The 15,621-nt window shown below is 37.0% G+C and overlaps 2 pseudogenes; both read left to right on the top strand.

The window, feature by feature from the left end:
- Positions 1-6,290: 6,290 nt before the first annotated feature.
- On the top strand, positions 6,291-6,731 carry LOC123819457 (annotated as a pseudogene).
- A 3,342-nt stretch (positions 6,732-10,073) lies between these two features.
- Positions 10,074-10,406, top strand: LOC123819458 (annotated as a pseudogene).
- Positions 10,407-15,621: the final 5,215 nt, after the last annotated feature.

Here is a 15,621-nt window from a genome sequence, read left to right as displayed (position 1 = left end):
ATAAGTCATACCCACTCTAGTTCATACATACCTCCTGGAGAATTTCATCTGTCTGCATGAGTGGAATAATGGAACTCTGGATTAGATCATACTGTGTCCAGATTTAAACAGTTAACTCCTCATTTCTCTCCAATCTTTCATGGTACTTCCAATTCACCAACTTTTCTAACCAAAGAAACCATACAGTGAAAGGTCACAGTATACATAAATCTCCTGAAATCAAGGTCAGAGTTGATATTCCATCTCTGAAACTCTGTTGGCATGTTTAGAGCTACTGCATAATCATCATGTGCATATGGTCTCTAGCCACACGTACCTACCTCTGTTTTTCATGACTTCTGGTCTGTGATGGCTGCTGTGATGTGCCACCTAGATCCCTCTTCAGGAATGAAGAATTATTATCCCAGCTGTTGGGAGTGCTGCTGGCAGGTCTCCCTGAGCTGTCAGACACTTTTGGGGATTGCCTCAGCAGCAAAGCCAGTTCACATATAGTATACTGCCTTCATAGAGTGACCAGCATCCAATACTTGATTAACGTTGGGACTTAAAGATTGAGCTCTCTCAGGACAACTCTGGAGGACCATCTGAGTTCCACAGATCAATGTGGAGTAGCACAATCAATTCTCCCTCTGCCCAATCCTGCTTTCTCCCCTTGCCTTCCAAAAACATTGATCTTGAGAGCATAGCATAATATATGTCCAGCAAATTAATGTCCACTCTAGAGTCTGCTTTCTGGGGAATCCACCCAACCTATGACAAGATCTAAATACTGCCTTGCTTTTATTTTCAAAATCTCTTCCATATCCTTACTTCTTCCTGGACATCATTCAGCAAATGTACACATGGATGGAAAAAAAAAAGAGCAGAGTTCCAGTCCTCAAGAGGTTATAGTACATTTTGGGTTTGTGGGATAAAAAGAACAAGTAGCTTCTTCAGGACTCTACCTCTTCTGTGAAATAGATTGCCTATTCAACCCAAAATAATTGCACAAAAGTCAATGGAGTCCGGTAACTACCTCTAACTAGCTACATGGCCTTATACAAACTCTCTCATCCTTCTGGGATTGATACCTAATCTGCAATGACAGCTGCCATTAATTGAAAAGAATGCTAGAATGTAACATACATTATTTCCCATCATCTACATGACCATAATTTCATGTGCATATTTTCATCATAACACTACTCACCTGAGTAGTAGCTCACCTGAGATCACAAAGCTCTCAGTTGCTGGTTGTGCATTCAAACTAATTCTAAGTTGTTCCAAAGCCTGAGTCCCTAATTTCTCTACAATCTAAAACAGGGACAATGCTAGTAATGTGCCTTCTATTGCCATGGTGTTAAGTGTAAAAATAGGAAAATGAGGGAAATATTATGGGATGACTCTGTGACTAGTAAAATAATGGACAAGTGATCCTAATATGCATTATAAGTGCAAAAAACCTGTTGAGATGGGGAAAGTATCATTTATTTTGTTGATGAGAGAAAGGGCTGGCTTATTCCAACAGGTCCATCTAATATAAAGAAACTGTAATTTACAGTGCAAGACTGCTTAGTTAAGCACAAAACTGTAGAGCCAACACAGTGCCACCCTGAGCATCTTTCCAGATCTGACTTCTGGGATGCTAATTTAAATTAAAACATTGTTCCAGCAAAAGAACACCTTCATATTGCTAAGCATTAAGATTCTTATGAAGGTGGGATTTTCAACATGGGGAAGTGAGGAGTTCAGTATATCCTTTTCTTCCCCCCAACCCTCCACAAAATAAAACTGGACAAAATTGTCAAAAATGACCATTTAAGGACCCTGATAATTGACCAAATTTACAATAAACTACTGAACAGTGGTAGTTTGTGGCATTATTAGTAAGATTATTCCCATTCCCCAAACTTGGCTGGGTCAGCTTGATAGTTCTACAAGGGTGGAGGTGAGCCCTGAAAGCCAAAAGATTCACTGCCAGAGGAGACTTTATTTTGGAGCAGTGTGCTAAACACCCTACATTCTACAATATTGTAAGGAAGAATAGCAGTAGAGGTAGCAAACAAATGAGAAATGCTAGTGCCTCAGCTACCCTGGGGTTACAGTCCTAGATAAGGAAAGCAAGGGTCAGCAGACTAACCAGAAATTTAACAAGGAGATCCTGAAAATGATAGACATAGAGAACCTTAACATGCTTTCCACACATTCCAGGTTACTGGAGGGCTGCATAGATGTGTAGGGAAGACTGAGAGAACTCAAACTACACACACATTCCTGGATGACCATAAAATTGTCCACACATATAGAGGAGACATGCAAAAGCCCAATGAAAACAAGAACTAAAGAATACCTGAAAACTGGCTAAACTCTGAATACATTCCCCAAACAAAACACACACATCTATCAGCAGAGTGTGAACCTTACTGACACAATGTCTAAACAACCCCTGGCTGATAACTACAATATGCTGAAGCAGAAGTGACTTGTAGAAGCCAGGCTTTTTAAAAAAATGTGAACAGACATGCTGATGTTTCCCTCACATTATAGGGGAAAGAAATGCCACAGAATTAGTCCATTTTGTTTATTTTTTTCAAAGAACCAGCTCCTGGATTTATTGATCCTTAGAATTGTTCTTTTAGTCTCTGTGTTGTTTAATTCTACTCTGATCTTGGTCATTTCCTTCCTTCTACTTGTTCTGGGCTGTTTTTGTTGTTGTTCCTCCAGTTCCTGTAGATGTAGGGTTAGGTTGTTTATTTGAAATGTTTCTGTCTTTTTAGGTAGGCCTGTATTGCAATGCACTTCCCTCTCAGGACTGTCTTTATTCTGTCCTATAAGTTTTGGGTTGTCATGAGTTCATTTTAATTTGTTTCCAGAAACTTTTTTTATTTCTTCCTTGATCTCATTCCTAAGACATTAATTGTTGAATAGCATGCTATTAAATCTCCATGAATTTGAATATTTTTGAGTTTTTTCCTTGAGCGTGGTTTCTAGTTTCAGTCCCTTGTGGTTGGAAACACCAATCCAAAAGAACCTATGCACCCCAATGTTCATACCAGCACAATTTACAATAGCCAAGTGGTGGAAGCAACCTAAGTGCCCATCAGAAAATGAATGGATGACAATACTATGGTACATTTACACGATGGAATACTATGCAGCAGAAAGAAAGAACTCCTATCCTTCATGACAGCATGGATGGAACTGGAGAACATTATGCTAAGTGAAATAAACCAGGCAGTGAAAGACAAATACCATATGATCTCACCTTTAAGTGGAACCTAATCAACAAAACAAACAAGCAAAATATAACCGGAGACATTGAAATTAAGAACAAACTGACAGTAACCAGAGGGGAGATGGGAGGGGATAAGGTTGGGGGAAGGGGGAAGGGTTTACAAGAACAACTATAAAGGACACATGGACAAAATCAAGCAGGTGTGGAATCAGGAGAGAAATGTGGGAATGTCTGGGGTAGGGGGGAGTATTGGGGGGTGGAAATGGAGACAACTGTACTTGAAACTACAATAAAAAAAACTCTATGGAGAATATTTAGTGGTTGATAAATTCCTTACAAAATAGTTGGAAGATTGCCTTTACTAAGTGCAAGAAAATATTTAAAAAATAGATCAGTGGAGGGGTTTTTCTTTGTCATTTAAATCTTTTCTGTTGTACAGGTACTTCTGGGTGGGAGGTGCAGGTGGGAGGGGTGGGAGAAAGTGGTCTGGGGAAATGGAGACAACTGTACTTGAACAACAATAAAAAAATTTAAAAATGGTAAAAAATAAAATTATATACACACAATTTTAATATATATTAAAATTATATATTAAATATTATATAATATAGTATATTGTATATTATAATATATAATATAATCATATATTAAATATATATTGATATATAATTTTACATAATATTTAATATATATATATAAAAAAGAATTAGTCCAGACAAGTTTACTAACCAAAAATCCTCAAATGAACAGTAACAACTATTCTCAGGAGTGAAAACTATAATCCAAAGTTTTTATTTTGTCTGAAATACCAACTTTAAACAAAATTACAATACATAAAAAGAAACAGTGTGACTCCTACTTAGGAAATAAAGCAGTCATGAAAAACTACCTGTGAGTAATCTCAATGAATTTGAAGGGAAAGTGTACAAAAACTATTTTAAATATTTATTTCATAGAAATAAAGGAAACACATTTAAATAACTAAAGGAATAAATGAAGGCAATAACTCAACCAATAGAGACTATCAATAACAATAAATAATTTTTTTTAGAAAATCAAGTGGAAATTCTCAGCTAGAAGTATACAATATCTGTAGTGAACATTTTACTAGTTAGGGTCAAGAAAAGATTTAAGATAGCAGAAGAAGAAATAAACTTGAAGATGGCTCAGTGGAAATCTAACAGGATGACTAGAGAAAAAGATAACTTTTTAAAAAATGACTAGTACCACAGTTAACTGTAGAACAACATCAAGTGTACCAACATACTTGTATATGTAATGGGAACTCTAGAAGAAGAGGAGACAGAGAGATGTGTAGTAAAAAAATATTTGAAGAAATGACAACCAAAAACTTTCCAAAGTTGATGAAAAAAATCTACAGATCTGATAAGCACAATGAATTAAAATAAGATAAACACAAAGAGATCCACACCTATATACTGTTAAAATCCACAGGTGGTGCAAAAATCTTCAAACCAGTAAGAGAACTGATTCATCACAAATAGAAGAACAATACAATTAACAGGTGACTTCTCATCAGAAACAACAGATGTCAGGAGCAGTGAAAGGACATACTTAAAGTGCTGAAAGAAAATTTTTCCACCAAGAATTATATATACAGGAAATCTGTCCTTCACAAAAGAAAGGAAAAATAAATATAAAAAGAATTCAGAGCTAGGATACATGCCTTACAAGAAATACTAAAGGAAGTCCTTCAGACTGAAAGGAAATGATACCAGATAGTGATGTGAATATACATAAAGACAGAAAGAGTACTAATAAATGTATTTATGTAAATATAAAAGAACATATGAATATACTTTCATTTCTTCTTTTCATTAAAAATATATAAGTGCATTAAACAACAATAAATTATACCACTGTGTTGTTGGGAATGTAACATATATGTTATAAATATAGCATATATCTGTAAATGACCAAGATAGATGATAGACAGACAGATAGATGATAGATAGATAGATAGATAGATAGATTGATGTCACAAAGGAGGGGAATTAGTGAATCTACAGGGTCCAACACACACAACATCCTTGTTATTATTGCAAAATCTTTTATTACAAAAATCAGAAGCATGTAATTCTGTAACATAACAATATCACACTCAAGCATACCATATGACATTTTAGGTGAAATTTTCAAATTAAAATTATAAATTATTATATCCATATTATTACCCTACCAACCACACTCAAGCAGGCCATACTTCTGCTGGACCCTGTATATTGGAGCAAATCTATTTTTTTCCAGAAATAAAAATTAGTATTCATCTAAACTGGATTATAATAAGAAGCATACTATAACTTCCAGAACAACCACTAAGAAAATAATTCTAAAGAATATAATAAAAGAAAACCAAGGAAGGAATTTAAATGATACACACACACACAAAAAAAATTATTTATATCAACAGAAGGCAGGAAAAGAAGAAAAAAAAAACAAAAAAGTCATGATACATATGAAAAAACAAATACCAAATTGGCAGATGTAAAAACCTAAATCAATGATTACATTAAATGTAAATTTAAAAAATCACTGCAATAAAAAGGCAGAGATTGTCAGACTGTATATGAAATGAACAAGATCTAACTATATGCTGTTTAACAAAGACCCAATTTAGACTCAAAGAAACAAATAAGATGAAAGTAAAATAATGGAAACTGATATACCATGCAAACACTAATAATAAGAGAGCTAGAGTAGCTATATTAGTATTAGATAAAATAGACATTAAGATGAGAATTGTTTCTAGAAACAAAAATGAACATTTCACAGTGATAAAAAGGACCATCTCATTAATAAAATGTGATAATTACAAAATATATGCATCTATTGAAACAATACCCCTCCCAAAAACATATTAAAAAGAGAAATTGACACTTAACAAAAAAACAGTTAAAGACATGAATACTTATTCTTAATAAGTGATAGAAAAACTAAACAGAGCAGAAGGAAAAGGAACGGCTGGGTGCCTTGTCCCCTCAGCAAAACCATAGTGGGGCTTTGTTGATGCCTAGCCTCTTCTCTGCTGTGTTGGCCATTAATGGTGTGGATATGAATGGAAAATACACAGCCTACAGGTAAGAGGTGCTGGAACATCTGGGAAACCCTGCTAATTACTCATTGTCCATTAAATTTGGCCAGCTTCATTTCATTTCTAATGAGAGGCTCATGCTAGCCTTCATGTTCCACTCCCTCTTCACAGTTGGCTCCCTACTGCCTCCCAAACAGGGCAGCTCAGGCAATGAGATGCTGGAGACAAACATATCAAACTGCACTACTTCAGGACACTGACAGATCAATTTTGTGGTGCTGGCAATTATCAGCAAGGTGAAATAGATTCTCTTCTCTAAAGATTTATGAAATTTACTCAGACTTTGTCCTTAAGAACCCATTCTAGTCCCTATAAATGCCCATTAGGTGTGAACTCTTTGACCACAACCTGAAGTTAGTACTGGAGGTGGCAGAGAAAACTGGAACTTTTGGACTTGGGTCATAGGTTGAACCTGTAATCAATTACCCAAATTCTGAGAGATCCTGCAACCAGGATCCTACTATTTCCACTCTGATGGAGATCCCAGCAGCCTTGTTAGTGCACTTGAAAATAGAAGGATGCATGTACTGATACCGAAGCCTTAATATCACACTGTTTTCCCTACTGTGGCTATCATGGTCCTAATTACCAACTCTGTACAGATTTATTTTTAAAGAAAGTAAACCCATGAATACTTTAATAAGCATCCCTATGCTCTTAAAAATCAGAAATAAAAACTAAACAAAAATTCAGCAAGAATATAGGATAGGTGAATAGTAGATCTAACTTTCATTTATAATACTCTACCCATTAACATCATGACACACATTTTCAAGTGCACATGGAATATTCTTTAGGATGTGTTATATACCAGGCCATAATACAAATCTTTAAAATTTTCAAATTAAGATCTCCAGTCACATGGAATTAAATTAGGAATCAATAGAAAAAAAATTTTAGTCATCAAATATTAGGATATTAGGGGGACCCAAGATGGCAGAGGAGTAAGTAGAAGCTACACTAACCTCCTTCCAGGACCAATCTGGAATTACAACTAGATTAGAGAAGTCACCTGGAATAAAAACTGAACAGTAGTGGGAAAGAATCCTTATAACCATGGGCAGACAAAAGAAACAGCTTCACCACAATGTGACTGGTATAGAGTGCAGAGGATATGCAAGAGGGCTGGCTAGGCTCCTATGGGCAGTAGCTGAAATGCTAGAGGAATATTTCAGTGGTCAAGGGGTTCCTACTGAGATGTGAGCTCCCTAGCCTACAGCACCCCGGCCTACAGCACCAGAGCCCAAAAAGAATCCAGATAACATCCAGCTGTGAAAACCAGCAGGGTTTCTCTCTGCCAGAAACAGAAAGCTGCAGTCACAGAGAGCCTTTTAAAAGGAAAACACTTAAAATTTCATTTGCAGCCACTTACCCTGGGCTCCAGGAAAGAGGATGGTAGAGTGGAACAGAGATACTTGAGGAGAGACGGTAGCTTTGGGGAGAGAACTGAGAGAGCAGACACCAGGGTTCTGGTGCTGAGTTATCCCCCATGCTGAAGGAACCATCTTGCTGAGGCAGACCAATCCCCTCAAAGTGGCCTAAGGGGCAGCAATAGCTCCACCTGCAACAATTATTCTACCTCACCCTGTGGTGCTTCAGCCTGACTGCTGATTACAAAGTGACTAGATTAACAACTGAAGGTGTCAGCCATAAACTGTGGATACCTTGTAGTCTTGAACAGGTTGCCTAAAGCCAGACTGAGACACTACCTCTTGCTCCATTACCAGAGGCGAATCCAGAAAGAAAAAACAGTGGTAAGTACTAGATGCTACTGAAACGAATTCCACCATGGTCTGCATGGTTTGCAATATTCTCTCTCCTGCAAAGGTTTTTAACATTCATTTCTTGTCCTTCAAGTTTGTGCAAAGTCACTAGATTTCACATTACAGTTTATTTCAAATGTCATATTTTGCTCTTCGCTTCCCTTACACCATTTACCTTCTTTCCTCTTCTTATTTTTGTTTTAAATTTTGTTTTCTCTTACAACTTGTTTCAATTCTGTACTCTTACTGTTCATCCCCCCACTCCACCCTCTCAAAACAATTTTTTCTTTCATTGGTCATCCTACATTCTTTTTCCTGCTCTTAAAATACCCTTGTTCCCTCCCCACTTTTATCAATCTTTGCTCATTGATAGTGGGTATGTGGCAGGAAAAGAAAACTCCAAAGTTTCTTATGCTCTGTAACTGTAACACTTGCAAAATTTCACACAGGACTGTAGAAGCTGACAAGTCGTAACCAAAGCAACAGCCAGTTACTCAAGGTCATACACAGACTCCCATGATAAGCTCCTGTGCTCTGTAACTTCTGCAAATTCCTCCTGCGTTTTCTGTCTCCCATATAAGGTAGCTGAACCTAACTTCCACATTCAGCTTCTGTAACCTTGCTTTGCCACGTAGGTAGGAAGCCCGGGACTATTTAAACCCTGGGAAAGTGAGGATTGGTGCTCAGAGGATTTGGATGTTAACCACCCCCTCTGGGCCCCCGGGGTAATACAGTTTGTGCTTCATTATCTGCCCGAGTGTGGGTGGATTTTCCACAACAGATAGGATGGTTGTTGTTCCATTTCTTCAATTTTATCTCTAGATCTCCACCATTTTGATATTTCAAATCTCAAATTTTACCATTCCCCTCTCCTATTCTATTCTGCCTTCCACCTGCCCTTTCTTTTTTGTCTCACATATTACTTTCTCCTTATCTTAGCCTTGTTTTTGTTCTTCACTCATAATATTCCTACCTGCTCTATCTTCTCCAAAGCACTTCTCTTTCCTCTAGGCATCACGTAAGCTCTTCTTTCTCTCTTTTTTACCCCTCTTATTCCCATCACACCTATATTAACCTTAGCTCATTTGTAGTTGACAGTGCTGTGGTGGATCTTTTTCTCCAATTTGGTACATAGGTTTTATTTATTTACTTATTTTTTCCTTTTTCTTTCTTTCACTATATGGTTTTAAAAATTTCTGTTTGAACCTAATACTATATACTTCATTTCTCTTGTTCCATTTTGCCTTCTTCATTCTCTTTTTTATTTATGATGCATATTCTACTATCTTTCTCTCTTCACCTTGCCCCAATCCCCTACTCTTATTATTGCTCCACCCCCTGACCACACAAAATTATTTTTCTTTAAGTTAGTCATCACATATTTGTTTCTCCTTTCATATAATAGTCATAATCTCTTAACAACTTTATGAATACAGGCTCATTTGCTATTGATAGTATGATTGTGGGTGGGGGTTAATTTTGTGGGTGTGGGTTTGTTTCCTGGGCTGAAAGGTTTTGTTGTGGCAGCACCTGAACAATGGCTTATAAGACATGGTGGCCAGAGTGACTTTCAATCAGCCAGCTGGATGGAAGGACCCACCAAAAAATGACCCAACAACATCAAAACCCAATGACATCTAGAGAGCCAAAATAAATGGCATAAAGGGCATCCTAAGAGCATCAAATTCAGGAGATCAAGAAGACTGCACCACTGAATCCCACAGGTCTCCTACCATAGTAAGACACACTACTTGGAGTCAGAGAAGATCAATGTAATATGCAGGAACAAATAATAAGAGTACCTAAAATGTGGAGACAATAAACAAACCCCAATAAAAAAGAAAGGAGGAATCTCCAAAAAGAGTGCTAAATGAAAGAGAGGCAAGTAAACTATCAGACACTGAGTTCAAAATAATAGTTATGCTTTTTCACCATCTTGAGGCCTGTGGTGCCTGCCAGGAACAGAACTTCTGCAACAACAAATATGTCTGGAAGGCTGTAATCCAAGGCCATTTTTGCTGGCTGTAAACGGGGTTTCCAGAACCAGAGGGAACACACAGATCTTCTTAAAACTGAAGGTGTTTATGCTCAAGATGAAACTGAATTCTATGTAGGAAAGAGATACGCTTATGTGTACAAAGCAAAGAGCAATACAGTGACTCTTGGTGGTAAACCAAACAAAACCTGAGTAATCTGGGGAAAGGTAACTCATGCTCATGAAAACAGTGGCATAGTTCATGCTAAATTCCGAAGCAACCTTCCTGCTAAGGCCATTGGACACAGAATCCATGTAATGCTGTACCCCACCAGGATTTAAACTTATTGATAAATACATAACAACCCTGACTGGGTGGCTCAGTTGGGGGTTCTCTGGCAAAGCAAAGGATTCCAGGTTGGGGAAATGGTTGGACTGCAGGTTCAGCCCCTGGTCAAGATGCAAAGGGGAGCCAACTAATGAATGTTTCTCTCACACATCTATGGTTTTCATCTTTTTCTCCCTCTCTCCCCTCTCAAATAAATAAATAAAATCTATTTTAAAGAGTAAATAAAAACAACAAAATAATAGTTATAAAAAAGTTCAATGAGCTGAGAACTACAAAGAACTACAGGGAAGCTACAAGGAACTTACTGTAAACTATGTCAATATGGGAAAAGACATAGAAACTAACAATAAGAGCAAGGAGTAAATTAAGAATACAATTTCTGAGTTGAAGAACAAGGAGAAGGAATTAAAGGCATGCAAGTCAAAGCAGAGGATCAAATCAGAGAGCTGGAGGACAAGGTAGAAAGAAATTCCCAGACAGAGCAACAAAAGGAAAAAAGACTCAGAAAGAATGAAGAGGTATTATGGGAATTGCAGGACAACATGAAATGTAATAATACTCATATCGAAGGAATACCAGAAGGAGAAGAAGGGAACAAATGCAAAGAAACCTGTTTGAAAAGGTAGTGACAGAAAACTTCCCTAAAATGATTAGAGTAAAACTTACACGTGTCCAGGAAGCACAGAGGGTCCTAACCAAAATGATTCCAAAGAGGCCCATTCCAAGACACATGGTTTTAAAAAAAATGGCAAAATTTAAAGACACAGAGAGATTCTTAAAAGCACCAGGGAGGAAGGCCTAGTAACATATAAGGGAGCCCCAATAAGGCTAGGAGCTGATTTCTTAATGGAAACACTACAAGCCAGAAGGGAATGGCAAGGAATATTCCAAGTAATGAAAAACAAAGACCTGCAACCACAACTACTCTATTCAGCAAGGCTCTCAATTAAAATAGAAGGCAAAATAAGGAGATTACCAGACAAAAGAAGGCTCAACAAATACACATCCACCAAACCAGTACTGCAAGATATGCTAAAGGGACTGCTTTAAGAAAGGGGGAAAAAAGAAGAGTGAAAGAGAGAGGAACACAGGTATGAAAGAATAGCAATGGTTAAGTACCTATCAATAATAACCTTAAAGGTAAATGGATTAAATGCTCCAATCGAAAGACACAGAATACTGGAATGGATAAGAAATCATGACCCACACATATGCGGCCTACAAGAGACATACATCAGAACAAAAGACCTACACAGACTGAAAGTGAAGGGTTATAAAAAAGTATTCCAAGGAAATGGACAGGAAAAAAATCTGGGATAGCAATACTCATATCAGACAATACAGACTTCAAAACGAAGGCCATAAAAAGAAATCCAGAAGGACACTTCATAATACTCTAGGGAAGAATCCACAAGAAGACATAAACATTGTAAATATATATGCACCCAACATAGGAGCACCCAAATACATAAGGAAAATCTTGGAGGACTTCAAGAGAGATACTGACAGCAACACAATTTACTAGGGTGTTTTAACACCCCACTGTCAAAAATGGATAGATATTCCAAACAAAATATCAACAAATATTGCAGCACTGAACAATATCCTAAATCAAATGGACTTAAGTGATATATATAGATATAGAACCTTTAATCCCACAGAAGCAAAAAACATATTCTTTTCAAATGCACATAGAACATTTTCAAAGATAATGACAAGATAGAACACAAAAGAAGCCTCAACAAATTCAACAAAATTGAAATAATATCAAGCACCTTCTCCAACCACAAGGGACTGAAACTAGAAACCACCCTCAAGGAAAAACTAAAAGACACTCAAACTCATGGACGTTGAATAATGTGCTACTAAGCAATGAATGGGTTAAGAATAAGATCAAGGAAGAAATTGAAAAGTTTCTGGAAACAAATGAAAATGAACTCACAGCAGTCCACAACTTAAGAGACACAGAGAAGGCAGTCCTGAGAGGGAAGTGGACAGCAATACACATCTACCTAAAAAAGATAGAAACATTCAAATAAACAACCTAATCCCACATCTACAAGAACTGGAGGGACACTAAAGACAGCCCAGAGCAAGTAGATAAAGGAAAAAAATCAAGATCAGAGAAGAATTAAATGACATAGAGACTAAAAGCACAATTCTAAGGATCAATAATCCAAGAGCTTGTTCTTTGAAAAGATAAACAAAATTGACAAGCCTTTAAGCAGACTCATCAAGAAAAAAAGAGAGGGCCCAAATAAACACAATCAGAAATGAAAGAGGTGAGATTACAATTGATACCACAGAAATACATAGGATTGTAAGAAACTAGTATGAAGAACTATATAGCAAGAAAATTGAAAACTTAGGTGAAATGGACAAATTTCTAGAAAAATATAGCCTCCCAAAAATGAATGAAGCAGAAAGCCTGAATAGATCAGTAACAGCAAAAGAAATTGAAGCAGTAATCAAAAATCTCCTGACACACAAAAGCCCTGGACCAGACAGTTTTACAGAAGAATTTTACAAACCATTTAAGGATTAGCTAACCCATATCCTTTTCAGACCATTACAGAAAATCCAATAAGATGGAAGACTTCCAAGCTCATTTTATCCAGCATCATTCTAATCCCAAAACCAGATAAAGAAACAACAAAGAAAGAAGACTACAGGCCAATATCACTGATGAACACAGACGCTAAAATCCTCAACAAAATATTGGCAAACTGCACCCAGCAATATGTTCAAAAGATCATATACCATGATCAAGTTAGATTCATCCCAGGGATGCAAGGATGGTACAATATTCACAAATCAATAAACTTAGTACATTACATAAAGAAAACGAAAGACAAAAAGCACATGATCATATCAATAGATACAGAAAAAGCATTTGATAAACTACAGCACCCATTTATGATGAAAAAATTCAGCAAAGTGGGAATAGAGGGAGCATTCCTCAACACAATAAAGGCCATACACTTGAGACCTACAGCCAAGATCATAATCAATGGGCAAAAACTTAAAGCTTTCTCATTAAGATCAGGAATAAAACAGGTGGACAAGGATGTCCACTTTCACCACTCCTATTCGACATAGTATTGGAAGTCCTAGCCACAGCAATCAGACAAGAAAAAGAAATAAAAGGCATCCAAACTGAAAGAAAGAAGTAAAACTGTCATTGTTTGCAGATAACATGATAGTGTACCTAGAAATTCTATAGACTCCATGAAAAAAACTACGTGATCTAATAAGTGAATTTGGCAAAAGAGTGAGATACAAAGTCAATATTCAGAAATCAACGGCATTTTTGAACACCAACAATGAAATATCAAAAAACAGAAATCAGGAAAAAAATCCCACTCGATACAGCAACAAGAAAAATAAAGTACCTAGGAATAGACCTAACTAAGGAGGTAAAAGACCTATACTCACAAAACTACACAATGCTGGGGAAACAAATTCAGGAACACACCAACAAATGGAAGTGTGTACCATGCTCATGGATTGGAAGAATTAACATCACCAAAATGGCCATACTACCAAAAGCAATTTACAGATTCAATGCAATCCCTATTAAAGTACCAATGACATATTTCACAGATACAGAACAAACATTTCAAAAACTTATATGGAACCATAAACAACCCTGAATAGCTGCAGCATTTCTGAGAAAGAGGAACAAAGTAGAAGGGATCACAATACCTGATATCAACTGTATTACAAGGTCACTGTAATCAAAATAGCCTGGTACTGGCATAAGAACAGAAACATAGACCAATGAAACAAAATTGAGAACCCAGAAATAAACCCAAGTCTCCATGGTCAATTAATATTCAGCAAAGGAGCAAAAGCATAAGATGGAGTAAAAGTAGCCTCTTCAACAAATGGTGTGGGGAGATCTGGAAAGCTACATGCAAAAAAAGACAACTCGATCACCAATTTACATGATACACAAAAACATTCAAAGTGGATAAAAGAGTTAAATATAAGTCATGACACCATAAAAGACCAAGAGGAGAACGGGGTAAGAAAATATCAGTTACTCCACACAGCAATATTTTTACTGATATGTCCCTCAGAGCAAAGGACATAAAGGAAAGAATAAACAAATGGGACCTCGTCAAAACAAAAAGCTTCTAAATGCTAATGCTAAAGAAAACAGCATTAAAATGAAAAGAGAACCAACTATATGGGAAAACTTATTTGCCAATGATACCATGGATAAGGGTTTGAGCTCCAAAACATATAAAGAACTCACACAAGTCCACTCCAGGAAAACAAACAATCCAATTAAAACATGGACAAAGGACTTGAACAGACATTTCTCCAAGGAGGACATACAGAGGGCCAAGAGACATATGAAGAGACATTCAGCATCACTAGCCATCAGAGAGATGCAAATGAAAACCACAATGAGATAATACCTCAAACTGGTCAGAATAGCCATCATTAACAAATTAACGAAGAACAAGTGTTGGAGAGGATGTGGTGAAAAGAGAACTTGAGTGCACTGTTGGTGGGAATGCAGACACTGTGCAAAACAGTATGAAACTTCCTCAGAAAACTAAAAATGGAATGACCTTTTGATGTGGCAATTCCACTACTGGGATTATATCCTAAGAACCCTGAAACACCAATCCCAAAGAACCCATGCACCCCAATGTTCATACCAGCACAATTTACCATAGCCGAGTGCTGGAAGCAACCTAAGTGCCCATCCACAAATGAATGGATGAAAATATTATGGTACATTTACACAATGGAATACTATACAGAAGAAACAAGGAAGGTGCTCCCGCAACAGCATGGATGGAACTGGAGAACGTTATGCTAAGTGAAATAAGCCAGGCAGTGAAATACAAATACCATGTGATCTCGCCTAAAAATGGAACCTGATCAAGAAAACAAACAAGCAAGCAAAATACAACCAGAAATCTTGAAATTAAGAACAAACTGACAAAAGCCAGGAAAGAGGTGGGAGGGAACAATGGGGCAAAAAGGAGGAACGGTTTTCAGGAACAACTAAAATGGACACATGGACAAAAACCAAGTGGAAGTCAGATCAGGGGTGGGAGATGTGGATGGCTGGGGTGGGGAGAGGTGGGGAGATGGAGGCAATTGTACCTGAACAACAATAAAAATATAGAAAGAAAAGCAAAGGCCTGAAACCAAGACTACTCTACCCAGAGAGACTCTTATTTTCAC

The sequence above is a fragment of the Phyllostomus hastatus genome, unplaced genomic scaffold, assembly GCF_019186645.2.
Source record: "Phyllostomus hastatus isolate PE091 unplaced genomic scaffold, TTU_PhHast_1.1 phas_contig_312, whole genome shotgun sequence".
Classification (NCBI taxonomy): domain Eukaryota; kingdom Metazoa; phylum Chordata; class Mammalia; order Chiroptera; family Phyllostomidae; genus Phyllostomus; species Phyllostomus hastatus.
The sequence above is the reverse complement of the archived record's forward strand: the minus strand, read 5'-3'. Positions and strand labels throughout refer to the sequence as shown.